General features: G+C 38.6%; 1 long non-coding RNA gene across 1 annotated transcript in view; it reads right to left on the reverse strand.

Annotated features, from left to right (window-relative positions):
• Nucleotides 1-9,719, reverse strand: part of LOC115939984 (uncharacterized) — a 43,614-nt gene extending 33,895 nt beyond the window's left edge. The window contains exons 1-2 of the long non-coding RNA XR_004074766.2: nucleotides 9,555-9,719; nucleotides 8,461-8,571 (exon numbers count right to left, since the gene is read on the reverse strand). This is a non-coding gene — a long non-coding RNA (uncharacterized LOC115939984). The remainder of the gene's footprint in view (nucleotides 1-8,460; nucleotides 8,572-9,554) is intronic.
• Nucleotides 9,720-14,162: the final 4,443 nt, after the last annotated feature.

Consider the following 14,162-nt stretch of genomic DNA (forward strand, 5'->3'; position numbering starts at 1 on the left):
GCTGGCATCAAGGTTTTTCTAGTAGATCTCAAAGCCTCCTGGTCTTTAAGCTGGTAGCTTCCCATCTTCCACCATCATCTCCCCAGAGGCTGTTTTCCATTGCTGAAGAAAATCAGCTAGAATCTGTTGTTAACAAGAGCAGGTTCCAACACGGATTCCACCTAACTGTGGATGCTGGGGACACCCCCACCCATCTTTCTCTCTGCTCCTGGAGACTTCTGAATATCCTGGGCCACTGAAAAAGAGTGTCCATGTAGGGGCATCTAAATGTGGCTCAGCAAGGTATGCAGGAGGAATGGACATCACTTCTGCTGGTTATGCTGGCAGATGTAGGTAAAAGGCTCTCCCCAGAGGGCCACATGGCTCATCAAGCAGGTGATAAGTGGAGTTTACGCTCATGCTGGTGGTTGGGCTGCCTGTCTTCACTGGTCCCCACAGCTCTCCAGTGTGGCAAGAGATGGTGTTGGGCTCTTTCCGCTGATCTTGCTTTCCTCCACGTAGTACCCCAGATTTCAGTTCCCTCCGTCGTCCAGCTCCTCTTCCCCCTTCCCAGCCCAGTGCACCTTGGCTAGATGGCCACATGACCTGATTTGTCTGAGTCATGTCCTGGCCTACTCATTTAGTCCCAGCATAATAAATAATAATGCCTCCTTTCACCCTCATCTTTGACCTATGTGGGCATTAAGTGATGTGGTCACCCTAATCTTGTCCAGTCTTGCCAAGGAGGTCATTGTCTGGGTCCCCAGTCTTCCCTTGCAATCTGCTGTTACAGCACAAACTTGATTACTTGTTTCTTGTGGGGTCCTATGCTTGGATTCTTAAGAGCCTTTTTCCCCGCCTCTTCACAAAATCAACTCTTGCAAATGAACATTTAGGTATCAAAGTTAGGTTTCTGAGGCTGGCAGCACAAACTTATTGTGGAAGTCCAAGATGGAACATTAACTGCTTTGCTCTCTCTTTATAGTCCTACCACTCTAATTCACCTCGAGGCAATGGAGATGGTGGATAGTGGAAAATGTCATATACAGAAAAGTCCAGAAAGGAAGCCCCAAGGGTTCATATTAGAAGCTATTTTCTCACTATTCTCCCACTTTCAGGCCCTCATTCTTGTCACACTTTCTGTGCCTGGTGTAAGTTGTGGGGAAAAAATAATAATCGCTATTAATTCTTGAGTATTTCCTAGTACCCAGCACACAGGCAACCTCAGGTACTTGCAGTAACCCTGCAGGATGGGTATTATTATCATTATCCCCATTTAACAGATGTGACAGCTGGTGCAGAGAGAAGCTAACTCGGCTGTGAAAGGTTATGTAGCTCGTAAGGGGTTGAGCCAGAAGCTAAGCCTGTGCAGTCTGACTCCAGAGCTCATGTGCTTAAAACAAAAGGCATTCCTAAAGACACAAAACTTGCAGATCTATAACTTGGCAGATTAATCAAAATGCAGTATAAACTTCCATTCCTGAGAGAGAAAAGGATATAGGAAGTGCTGTCAGAAACCCGTTTTCACTTGTGTAGTTTCCCCCAAATGACCCTAAAATCCTCCCAAGAGCAGCTTCCAAAGAAGCCCTTGCCTATCTTCTTCTCTGACAGGATGGGCCAAAAGTCTTCCCCCAAGAATTGCTCTCTCCTCATTATTCAAATCTGTGTGCATTTCGGCTCAGAAGCAAGCTCTCTGCATGGAAAGGGTCAATGGAGGAGACTGGTTAAAAGCACAGCAAATCTCGCCAAAGGCAGGACTCACAGTGGCACCTGAGCTCCACCTACTGTGCTTCTTGAGGTTGCCTCAAACCCCAGAGCCTAGCCGGCCCAGAACCCAGGCGCCACTCTGCTCCCCAGGGGCCCATGGGCTGTGAGGACCCCACTCAGTGAAAGAGCCATCAAAGAGGCTGCCAGGATCAGACTCCTCCAGTTGGTTCTCTCACAGCTTCTCCCAGGAAGTGAGAGTTGAAGGACAGAGATAAAAATCTGCAAATGTAACCAGTATTTAAAAGATGAGTAAGAACAAATGACTCTGTTCTGGAAATCTAATTCAACATGTATATGCATCCGAGCAGAAATCACTGAAGCCAGGCTCTCATGAGAGTTTATTATAGCACGTAAACAGCTAACTAGCCATTATTAACGGAGGGTGCTTTAGGATTGTCAAAGCAATCACACCGAAATGACCCCAGCGTTATCTAATCTCCATCAGACATTCAATATATGCGCGGACCTCTATCGATAAGAAGCTATTAATATCTCAAAGGCAAGGTTGTTTTTTTCCCTGATCGAGTTAGGTGTTTTTCAGTGATGGATGAGGTCAAACCGTGACCAGCAGAATTTGTCAGAATGAACACAGACATTCCCACATGTGGTGCTTGGGTTGCGATTTTCATTTGTGGCTTTTGTTTCCTTCTCAACATTTCACAGCAGTGGCACGTGTTTCCCAAGTGTGCACCCCGCACCCCTTGTACTGTGTTACATCCCTTTGCAGAACAATTCCAGGCCAGGCCATCCCAGGAGGTTACAGCTAGTGAATCTTGTATAATTTTTTTTTTCCTCGATCAATGTAATGTATGCATGTAGTAGAAAATCAAGTAGAAGAGACTAGCTTATAAAATACAGTGAGTGCCTGTCAACTGCCAACTTCCCCGTCTACTCTCCAATGGCAGTCACGTTTATTTCTGTTTCTCCTTCTTCTGAGAGTCAGACATGGATCTGAATAATTTGTTTTTAGGGCTAATTCTTGATGTACAAACTTTATGTATTTCCAGTCTAACTCCCTGCCTGCTGTGATTGAAAAGGATCTTGTTTACTATCACCTTCCACACCCTCTTCCCCTTCCCTCAATTCTTAATAGTTTTATCACTGTTTTTAGTGCTTTTCACAGTTATGTTTGAAACTGCAAATGAAATACATAGCCCCTGATTGCATGTTCCATACAATTTTGAAAATAGAGAATGAATCCAGGGCACCTGGATGGCTCAGTCAGTTGGGCGTCTGCCTTCGGCTCAGGTCATGATCCCAGGGTCCTGGGATCCAGCCCCGGATTGGGCTCCCAGCTCAGCTCAGAGGCTGCTTCTCCCTCTGCCCCTCCCTGTCCCCGTGCTCACATAAATAGATGAAATCTTTAAAAAATATACAGAATAAATCTTCCCAAGAGCAAATTTGTAAAATAAGAATTTTAAATGTGTCTATCCTTCCCTCTCTTCCACCCACCCTCCCACTTCCTAATCTATTTTAAACATTTAATTGTAGCTCTTGTTTTGACTACAGGTTGGTTACAAAAGTTTACAAGCATGACTGTAACTATATAAATATTGCTCATTGTGAAGTCAGAGCATGGTAGAGTTAAACTTCATTGTCTGAAGTTCCTATGACATCACCCCTCCCTCCTTGTTTAAATCACAATGCTCCTAGTAACAAAGTTCCTAGTAAAATTTCTCCTTTCTTTCCCTCTACCAATAAATCAAAATCATGCCATATTTTGGGTTGTTTGTATTTGGACCATGAGTTTTATTTTTTTTTCTGGGCATTTCTTATTGCCTTTCTATTTTTTATAGTTGAAAGAATTATATCTCTTCATCATGTGTCAAATGTTTTACAGACTCTCATTCTCTTTCACTTGACATACATCCCTATCTCTTGAAGATTTGGATCCCACTAACCCATGTTCTAATTTGGGCTTTTGTAAGCTTACTACTCAACTATTCTCCTAGAATTTTATTTTATTAGATTTGTAATGTCACTAAGTTCCCTCCTTTGGGTGCTGGAGTATATCCTCAAGTAAATTCCTCAGATATGGCAAATAAGAAGTAAACATCTTGAGTTCTTGCATATTTGGAATGATTTTGTTTCGCTCAGAATGTGATTTGATGTGGGTTAGGGTTTTTTGTTTGGTTGGGGTTTTATTTTTTTAAATTCATCCTGCTTATTGGTTACTAATTTCTTTTATTGCAAAGACTCCTTGTTCTCCATAGCTTTGGGGTTTTTGTTGTTGTTGTTGTTATTCTCTTATTTCTTTAATACTTTCCTCCTCTCCTATACATTCTCTCTGCTTTTCCTCTCTCTGGATATCCTATTAGACAGTGGTCTGAACTTCTGGACTGATCCTCCATATCTTTTATTATTCATCTAGTATTTTCTTTCTTTGTCTTTTTGCTTTATATTCTGAAATCTTCCAAATTTTCTATTAAATTTGTTGTTATGGAAATCATGTTTTCAATTTCCAAGAGTATTGTGTCTTCTCTGATGATTTGTTTGCAACCTGTTCTTTTTTTAATTTTATTTTATTATGTTAGTTAATCACCATACATTACATCATTAGTTTTTGATGTACTGTTCCATGATTCATTGTTTGCATATAACACCCAGTGCTCCATTCAATACGTGCCCTCTTTAATACCCATCACCAGGCTAACCCATCTTCCCATGCCCCTCCCCTCTAGAACCCTCAGTTTGTTTCTCAGAGTCCATAGTCTCTCATGGTTCGTCTCCCCCTCCAATATCCACTCGCTTCATTTTTCCCTTCCTACTATCTTCTCTCTCTCTTTTTTTTAACATATAATGTATTATTTGTTTCAGAGGTACAGGTCTGTGATTCATCAGTCTTACACAATTCACAGTACTCACCATAGCACATTTGTTTGCAACCTGTTCTTTTATAGGTGCCATCCCATTTTGACTCTGAGAATTGCAATCACATTTTTTCAAAAAGCCTTTTGTTAATTGAAACATTTACTGAGATCTTTGGGATTCACATGTAGTTGTAAGAAATAATATACAGAGATCCCAACTGTAACTCAGTTACCCCTAAAAACATTTGTGAAACTATAGTATAATATCACAACCATGATAACGACAATCCACTGATCTTATTCAGATTTCTCCAGTTTTACTTAGACTCAATTGTGTGTTGTGTGTGTTTAGTTCTATATGATTTTATTATATGTACAGGTTTGTGCATCTGTTACCACAGTCAAGGTATTGACTAGTTATCACCATAAGGATCCCTCATGTTTCCTTTTTACCTTCCACTACCTTTCCTACTCCCTTCATCTACTAGATAACCACTAATCTGTTCTCCCATTTCAATAATTTTGTCACTTTAAAGTGCTATATAAATTAAATCATATAATGCGTAACTGCTTTTTTGACTGCATGAATTACCTAGAAATTCATCCAAGTGGTATTTTTATTGATCTCTTATTTCTTTTTATTTTTGAGTAGTATTCCATGATATGTATATAACACAGTTTAACCATTCACCAACTGAAGGACATTTGGGCTGTTTCCAATTGGGAGCTATTATGGATAAAGCTGCCATGAAACATTCATGTATAGGTTTTGTGTGAAAATACCTGTTTATTCCTCTGGGATAAATACCCAAGAGTGCAATTGCTGGGTCATATGGTAGTTGCATATTTAGTTTCGTAAGAAACTGTTGAACTCTTTTGCAAAGTGGCTGTGCCATTGAACATTCCCACCAGTAATGTATGAGTGAGCTGGTTTCTCCATTATCTTTACCAGCATTCTGTGTTCTCACTTTTTTCTTATTTTAGCTGCTCTGATAGTTGTATACTCATATCTCATACCTTTAAAATTTGCATTTCCTTAATGACTAATGATGAATATCTTTTCATGTGCTTATATCCTCTTTAGTGAAATGTCATTACATATCTTTTGCCCATTTTCTAATTGGGTTCTTTGGTTTTTTCCTGCTGAGTTTTGAGAGTATTTCATATATTGTATATATTAGTTCTTTATTGGATATGTGGTTTGTGAAAATTTTCTCCCAGTCTGTAGCTTGCCTTGTCAGCCTCTTTATATGGGTGTTTACAGTACAAAAGTTTTAAATTTTGATGAGGTTCAACTTATCAACTTTTCCTTTTCCCTCCCATTTTTTTTTCATACTTTTTGTGTCAAGTCTATGAAATGTCTGCCTATCTTTAGGTCCCAAAGACTTTTTTTTCCTATGATTTTATTCTCTAAGATTTTTATAAATTTACATTTTACATTTAAACCTATCATCTATTTTGAGTTAATTTTTTTTTAAAGATTTTATTTATTTATTTGACAGAGCGCGTACAGCAGGGGGAGCAGCAGGCAGAGGGAGAGGGAGAAGCAGGCTCCCCACTGAGCAGAGAGCCCAATGTGGGGCTTGATCCCAGGACCCTGGGATCATGACCTGAGCTGTAGGCAGATGCTTAATGGACTGAGCCACACAGGTGCCCCTATTTTGAGTTAATTTTTATACAAGGTATGAGGTTTCAGTCAAGGTTCATTTTTCTACCTATGGATGTCCAATTGCTCTAGCACCATTTGTTGAAAAGGCTGTCCTTCCTTTAGTGAATTACTTTGGATCTTTGCCCAAATCAATTGGGCATATTTGTGTGGATCTATTTCTGGGTGCTCTTTTCTGTTCCATTGATCTTTGTGTCTATCCTTCTGTCAATACCACACTGTCTTGATTATAGTAACTATATAGTAAGCATTAATATGTGATACAGTGACTCCTCCCCCTTTATCCTTCTTTGTCAAGGTTGTTAGCTATTCTACAGCTTGTGCCTATCCATATAAATTTTAGAACAAGCTTGCCTATGTGTATAGATACACCTCCTGGGATTTTGATAGGACTTGCATTAAGCCAACAGATCCACTCAGGGAAAATTGACATCTTTACTATGTTGAGCCTTCCAATTCATGAACACTGCATGTCTCTCCATTTATTTAGGTCTTCCTTGATTTCTTTCATCAGCATTTTGTAATTTTCAGCATACAGATCCTATATATGTTTTGTTAACTGTATACCTAAGTATTTCCATTTCTTTGGAGTGATTGTAAATGGTATTGTGCTTTTTATTTTGGTTTCCACATGTTCATTGTAGTATACAGAAATGGGATTGATGTTTTTGCGTGTTGATCTTGTATACTGTGACCTTGCCGAACTTATTAGTTCTAGATGTTCTTTTACAGATTCTTTGGAATTTTGTATACAGAATCTGTGAAAGAGACAATTTTATCTCTTCCCTTCCAATCTGTTATGCTTTTTACTTCATTTTCTTCATTTCAGTAGCTAGAATTTTCAGTACTGTTGAGTAAGAGTGGTGAGAAAGGACATCCTTGCCTTGTTCTTGATCTTGGAAGGAAGGCATTCCATCTCTCCCCACAATATTAATTGTGTATTTTTTGGTAGATGCTCTTTATCAAGCTGAGCTAATTCTCCTCAATTCCTAACTTGCTGAAATTTTTATATCATTAATGTGTGTTGAATTTTGTCAAATGTTTTTTTCTGCCACAATTGAGGTGATCATATGCTTTTTTCTCATTTAGCTTGTTGATATCGTGGATTACATTGATTAATTTTTTAATGCTGAAACAGTCTTCCATACCTGGAATATATCCAACTTAGCCATGGTGTATAATTCTTTTTATATATTATTAGATTCAAATTTGTTGAGGATTTTTGCATTTAAGTTCAGAAGAGATATGAGTCTATAGTTTACTATTTTTTTGTACTGTCTTTGGCATTGGTATCAGGGTAAAGGGGTCTATGCCATCTTGTTCAGACTGGAAGTCTTCAATCACATGTTTAAAGTTCTATTCTGTTACTTATAAATTTGCCTAATTATATGTTTATTTTTGTCTTTCCTCTCCCATACTTCAGGATTTCTTAAATGTGTAGTGATTCTTACTTTTCTATTCATATTAAGTATGGAGTATGAGGCAGCCTGAAAAGAAGCTCCATGTAAGTGGGTGGGGCTTGTCTACTTCACTTTATCACGTATAGGCAGAGAGCAAGCCATCAGTATATGAAATACTATTAACAACTTTCTGAAGGACAGAAGACTATTTTAAAACTCAGAAAGAACAGAACAGAGATACTGCCCCAGGAGTATACACAAGGAAATCTGCTGATTAGAAGGAAAATGAGAGTTGTGAGCCACAGCAAGTAAGATGGAAAGGAGAGGTGAGAAGTGGTAATGAAAGCACAGGATTATTTCAAGTTTTACATTTGCAGTTGTCCACTTTTTCCACCTCTTCCCTTACTGTCTTCTGTTTTATCTGCAGATAAGGTCTTCTCAAAGTAAGGTGACAGTATGATTGACAGAACTTAGGGCAGCTACCTTAGTGGCTGGGCTCAAGAAAAAATTCTACTTCATTACAGCTTTATAGATACCCAGATATAAAATGGCTGTCTCCTAGCTTATACACTCATGTTTTCAGGTTGCTATTTTGAATCAAAGTCTAGTAGAATATGTTATTAAATTTCTCTTAGGAAACATTGATCTACCCCAATGCCTGAAGAGAATGACAGAGTTTTTATCCAGTTTTTCTCTCTATAGCAAGAGTAGGAAACATCCCTCTGATTTTAAAGCACTAACCAACTGGCAAATTCTCCTACTTTCTCATCTATAAGTAACATGATACTTAAAACTTTACCTTCAATCTCCAATCTTCAGGTCCCCTTTCCACTCTCACCTTTGTGATTCTAGTTCCGTAAGGCTGGAGAGTGCCTGGGATGGACAGCTGAGGCTATCCAAGCCTTGACCAATAACAGAATGAGGCTTCAGGTACGGAATATGCTGAAACCTGAGAAAGGTCAGAAACAAGGTTATCAAGCACCAAAAACTATATCCATCAGGTAGGTTTACAGGACAGGAAAAACACAAAAATGTGATGCCTTTGTTGTTGTTGTCATCGTTGCAATGAAAGGGTTTTTTACAGCCAAGCAGACCCTGGAATTCTGCAATGGCTTTAGGTGTATATCAAAGAGCAGTGCTCTTGGAGATTGGAAAGGGGTCCTCAGATGTCATCAATATCATTGCTGACAGTCTGATTGGATACTTCCAATGGCAGGGAAGTCACTATAGTAGGAGTGACTTCCTGATGCTCACAGCATCAGAAAATATTTCATAAATAGTTCAATACATACACCTCCCAAAAATAAGGGTGGCTGGATGTTTTGGTTTGCCCAGAGCAGTTCCATTTTATACCTATCATCTTGATATGATTATTAAGTGTGCTACCTTTCATTTTCAAAAGTCTCCTGGTCATCTGCCTACAATTGCCATATTTTAGTTCTAGTTTTGTCCCTGGAAGTACAGAAAGTTCTCAATATATGAAGATAATCAGTACCCAAAAAAGAAGACCACCTAAAGTGAATCCACTTTAAATGGGAACCAAAATCTCATGGTGAAAAATGAAAAAAATGTTTGACTGGGCCAATACTTTGAAAATGAAACTTAACAGTATAGAAAAGAAGTGTGTGAAACTTAACAGTATAGAAAAGAAGTGTGTTTATCTTGTGCCACTAATAGAATTTAGGTAAGAAATGCATCTATATGCTAATTCCTAGAATTAGTTTTTCTGAAGAGGCAAAAAAATTCAGATATAAAATATTGATAGAACATTTATCACATCACATCTTACTTTTACAATATTACTAAAAAGTGGGTAATTTTTGCAAAAGTACTCAAAGGTTTCAACCATTTTCCCAAGGGGTTCTCCTAATCCTTATTATTATACTAATTATTCTTATTTGAAGTATCACACAAGCTGACTTTTCATCTTACCTTCTTCAATCTTCCTTTGGACAGCCATGCTTTTCAACAGCTTCACACAGAATCTAGTAGTCCTCCAACATCACTTTCATCAATTCTATAAAATCCTGTATGGTTTGCAAGGTAATTTGCCATTTCCCCATGTGGTAAATTACATTGATCTGCATCATATTTTGGACCACTGATCAACATCAAAGGATGTGGGAAAATAAAAGACAAAAAAAATTGATGTGATAGGTATGGTTTTATGTCAGTATTAAGCAGAAAAGGCATTTTATGCCTGAGCTTTTGAAACTGTCAGAACTTAATTAAAATTCAGGTATGTGCTCTGTCTACTTTTAATAACAGTAAGTACCATTTTTGAACAATTACTATATGTTAAGCTGTTTGTTAGGCAGTGTGAGTACAGAACTGAATATATATTCTTTAACATCAAACAAACAACTTAAAGCAATTCAGATAAAAGACAAGGATCTAGGCAAACACAATGCAATGGGATGTACAGGTAATCAGCAATTTCCTAGTGGGTGGGATATTTGATGAGTGAGTTAGAGTTTGGCCATATAAAAATGTGAGGTGGGAGAAGGTGGCCCCAGGCAGAGGGAGCCTGTGAACCTGTGTGAAGTTTAAAGATGAAAATAGTAGGGAACTTTCTGAGAACTGCATTGACAATTTTTCAGAAATGGATGGAGCATGGCATACAAAGGAACAGTGCCAAGGAATGGGACTAGAGAGGGACATGACCAGGCATTGATTGGCCCAATTAGTGCAACAGAATAAAACCAAGTTACCGTGGATGAATAAGAATTGAGAAGGAGAAGCCCACTCAATCAGTATTGCCCTAACCACCACCTCTAAACTATGATACTGAGGCACTTTCTTAAAGTTTTCTAACCTAGTGTTTTCTCACAGTGTATTATTATGTTGCTTTCTCACTAGCAATAGTTATGTTAGCCTAATAAAAAAAAGGGTATAAATACATGCAAAACTAGATAGATTAGATTAGATAGACAGACAGATAGACGGACAAATAGGTAGACAGAAAGGCATTTTTTTTATACTCAAGATTTTTAAGTGCTCCAATTTGCCTTCCTTTATTTGCTAACACCTGCAGAGTACATCCATAGTCTTTGACTGTTTCCAGTTCTTATCTTCAATCAACTAAGATAGGCTCAGGCCCACCTTTCAAATGTAAAATTATTCTGGCAAGTTATTTGAGCTAAAATTTTCATATAGCAGGGTTACAGCTAGCGAAGAAAACAAGAATTCTCAAATATGACCTTGAATATGACAGATTATAAAATATGATATTAAAAAACCCCTTTTAAATCATAATTTTGACTTGTCCTGTCTTTTGAGAAAATGAGAAAATGCCTTTTTTACTGTAAAACTACGTAAATCTCAGAAAATAACCTACCTTGTGTAATTGAGTGTCATAGGTCAAATTCCCTTGAGGCATACTCTGTGACAGGGATTTGAAGATGCACAATGAACTAAGGTAGTGCTCTTGAGAGAAAGTCTTATAAAGGAGGAAATGAATCAGGACAGAGAAGAGGTAACAACTGAGCAAGGATATGGTCTCACATCCACAAGAGCTCTGGAGGATAAATTATACCACAGTGCTGTATTTCCTTGAGGCGGGAGCTTATGTACTCTCCTATCACTCAGCCTTTGGCTATGGCCCTTCCTTGGGATGCAGGATGATATTTAAGAACCCACCAAATAAAAGCAATTTCTACAAAGTAGAAAGTCATCTGTGAGCATTTATAGCATCCTGCTAAAGAGGATGGGGTGGGGCACCAAAACAATGTCTAATACAGTCCACCCCTTGTACTGCTCAAATGTACTTGTTTCTCATATTCCATTCACTCTATCCAGCATCCAGGTGCAGCTACTCCAGGTTTCTATGGCCATAGTTCCTAGGAAGATTTACAAAAGGGAATTTGTGGGTCAAACTACCATACTTGATGTTGTATTTAAATCTGAGACCATGTTGTTATTACTATTTCCATCCTTTACCATCCAGATTTCTCTCACTCTTAGTTCATAATTCTGATACTCTAGGTACTTATCTGATGGGAAGACCGAGATCCTTGCCCCTAAGGGATCTCAGGCCCTTATATGGCTATGGTTGCCAAGTGACTGAACATAAGAACACCAAGACATGCCCTAGTGGATTACTTTAATACCAAACATATTCTTTCCCACCCCAGTATATGGCAGCATTCCTACTACTTATGATATTCAGAGACAATTACCCATGCCAGTGGGGTAACTCATTTCTGTGCTTACTGGTCTACAGGAGCTCAGACTGATCAGGTGGCAACCTTAACTTTAAATTGAATGAGATTCTGACTGTGTTTTCTGGTGGAAGTGTCTCTCCCAGTTGGGGAACTGGAACCACGAGACTGACAGTCTCCAGTCTTGGGGATGGAAAGCACAAATCCCCCCTTACAGTCTCTGAGAGTAATAAAGAGCAGGACCTTTTCTACTTCCACCCTTTGGTTCCCAGATCCATGTAATCTACCTATTTGGAACTCAGACCCATGTAATAGTCACCCCTCCACTTGTGTCTCAATGTTCTAACAGCCAATGGTATTTAGATGTAGGGGAAACTGAAAAGGTGAGTATTTTAGACTGATCCCTTCAAAACAGAACTTGAGATAATCATCCAAATACAAGGGGCTTATTTGGGTGATAATTATAGGAAGCCCTCATAGAGGAGTGGGGAAATGAAACAGGAAAGAGAAGAAAACCCATACACATGCATTAGTGAACAGGTTACTGCTGTGGGCAACTCTGAATCAATCCCAATAGGAACCTATGGAGAGACTGTGAAATACACCTTAGTTTTCCACCTGAGGGGCTAGGAAGCTAATGCACTTATTTTTCAACTCTCATCCATAGTTGGCTAAGGGTTACTCCATTTTGCCCTCTATGTGGGTGAGAGAGCCCTCAGGTTGAGAGTTGTAGAAGTTGGCAGTAAGACACTATTGGCATATATGGGAATGGTGAGTGCCAAGAAGATATGGTGGGGGCACTGACAGAATTTACTGGTAGGCATCCTAAACACCATGAAATTAAGTTCCTAGTACCCAGTAGATCAGGGGCTTGTAAGAGATATTTAGCCAGAGTTACCTAAGGGGAAATAGAGTTACATTTCTTAGACTGGATTTTGTGGATGAACATTTATATACCTTACAATTACATTCATAGTTCACTTTGATATGGGAAAATCAATTCAAAATGTTGCTATGTACACCATCAGAGCCATGAGAAGAACAACTGGTCTGGAGTTGAGAATTTGCATTACAGCTCCTAGTGGGCCTTGCCTTCTCCCTTGGTAAAAAGGCAAACACCTAATTCCAAGGAGTTTAGTTTCTGTAAAAAGCATTAAAATTCTGGGGTAAGAGGAACTATAAAATGACGCCATAAAGTTGACAGATCTCAATTTACTGATAAAGAAGTACAAATGGCATATATCAGAGCTACGTTATGCAAGACCCTGTAATTACAGATATTTAATAAAATTAATTTAATGGCCAATAATTCTAAAATGGCCAAAATTTTAAAAGCACATGTGAGAATCAAATAAAATGGAATAAAAGCAGAGTTCATCTTAGACTTTTAAGGAAATTATGGACTAATGATTTCTGCAGCAACCTTATAACAAAATAACTCCAGACGTCATTAATACTAAACAAAGTCTGAAACTCTAAGGCAAACCAGATATAGAATCTTCCATGTTTAAGGGCACAACAGTAATTTTGATTTACTTATTTGAGAGGAGTAAGCATAAAGAGCTCCAACAAAGATAGTAATATGGTATAGTAAAATGAATATAAGGTGTTAGAAGATCTGGATTTTAGTCTTATCTTCAGCACTTACTTGACTGGAAAAACCTGCAAGTTTCTAAGCTTTGCTGAGCCTATTTCCTGAAAGCAATCATGATACCTTTCTATACACATTATTGCAGGGTTATATTAACTGAGATAATATATAAAAAAGTACTTTGTAAATGACATATGTTCAACACAATTAGGCCTTAGTTTATGTTTCAGTGATAAAAATGCAGAGCAGAGACAATTAACCAGATTGAACAAATAAAAACCTCCTACTATGCAATTATAAAGAAAAGGTGGATGCTAGGTAGTAAAGGTAATTTTGTGTAAACCATTGAAAAAAGGAAATTTTGTAGGTAGGACTTCCTAGTCCTCACATTTATCTCACCCTCTCTCCTCTGGTACATGTGAGAGGATTGATTACCTTTCCCTGCCACTTTGGAACTGGGCAGAGCTATGTGACTACTCTAGGCCAACAGTCTGTTAGCAGAAGTGATACCTGACTCCACAGGGCCAAAGCTCTAATAGCCAATGCAAAGCCCCCCGTGCATTTCCTTCACCTACCAAGGTGACTGAGGAGGGCTTAGTTGAGATGGTGGAGCCAAAAGATCCAAGCCACTTTGGTAAATGAGGTGGGTAAATGAGGAACATTACCCTGGAGAGTCACCTGGACCCACAGTAGATTTTGCATGAGCAGGAAATAAACCTCTATGACACTTTGAGTTTGTTTTGTTTATTGATTTTTGTTACCGCAGAATAACTCAGCCTATCCTGACTG

Source organism: Leptonychotes weddellii, chromosome 14 (genome assembly GCF_054177405.1).
Source record: "Leptonychotes weddellii isolate Sample4059 chromosome 14, ASM5417740v2, whole genome shotgun sequence".
Taxonomy (NCBI): domain Eukaryota; kingdom Metazoa; phylum Chordata; class Mammalia; order Carnivora; family Phocidae; genus Leptonychotes; species Leptonychotes weddellii.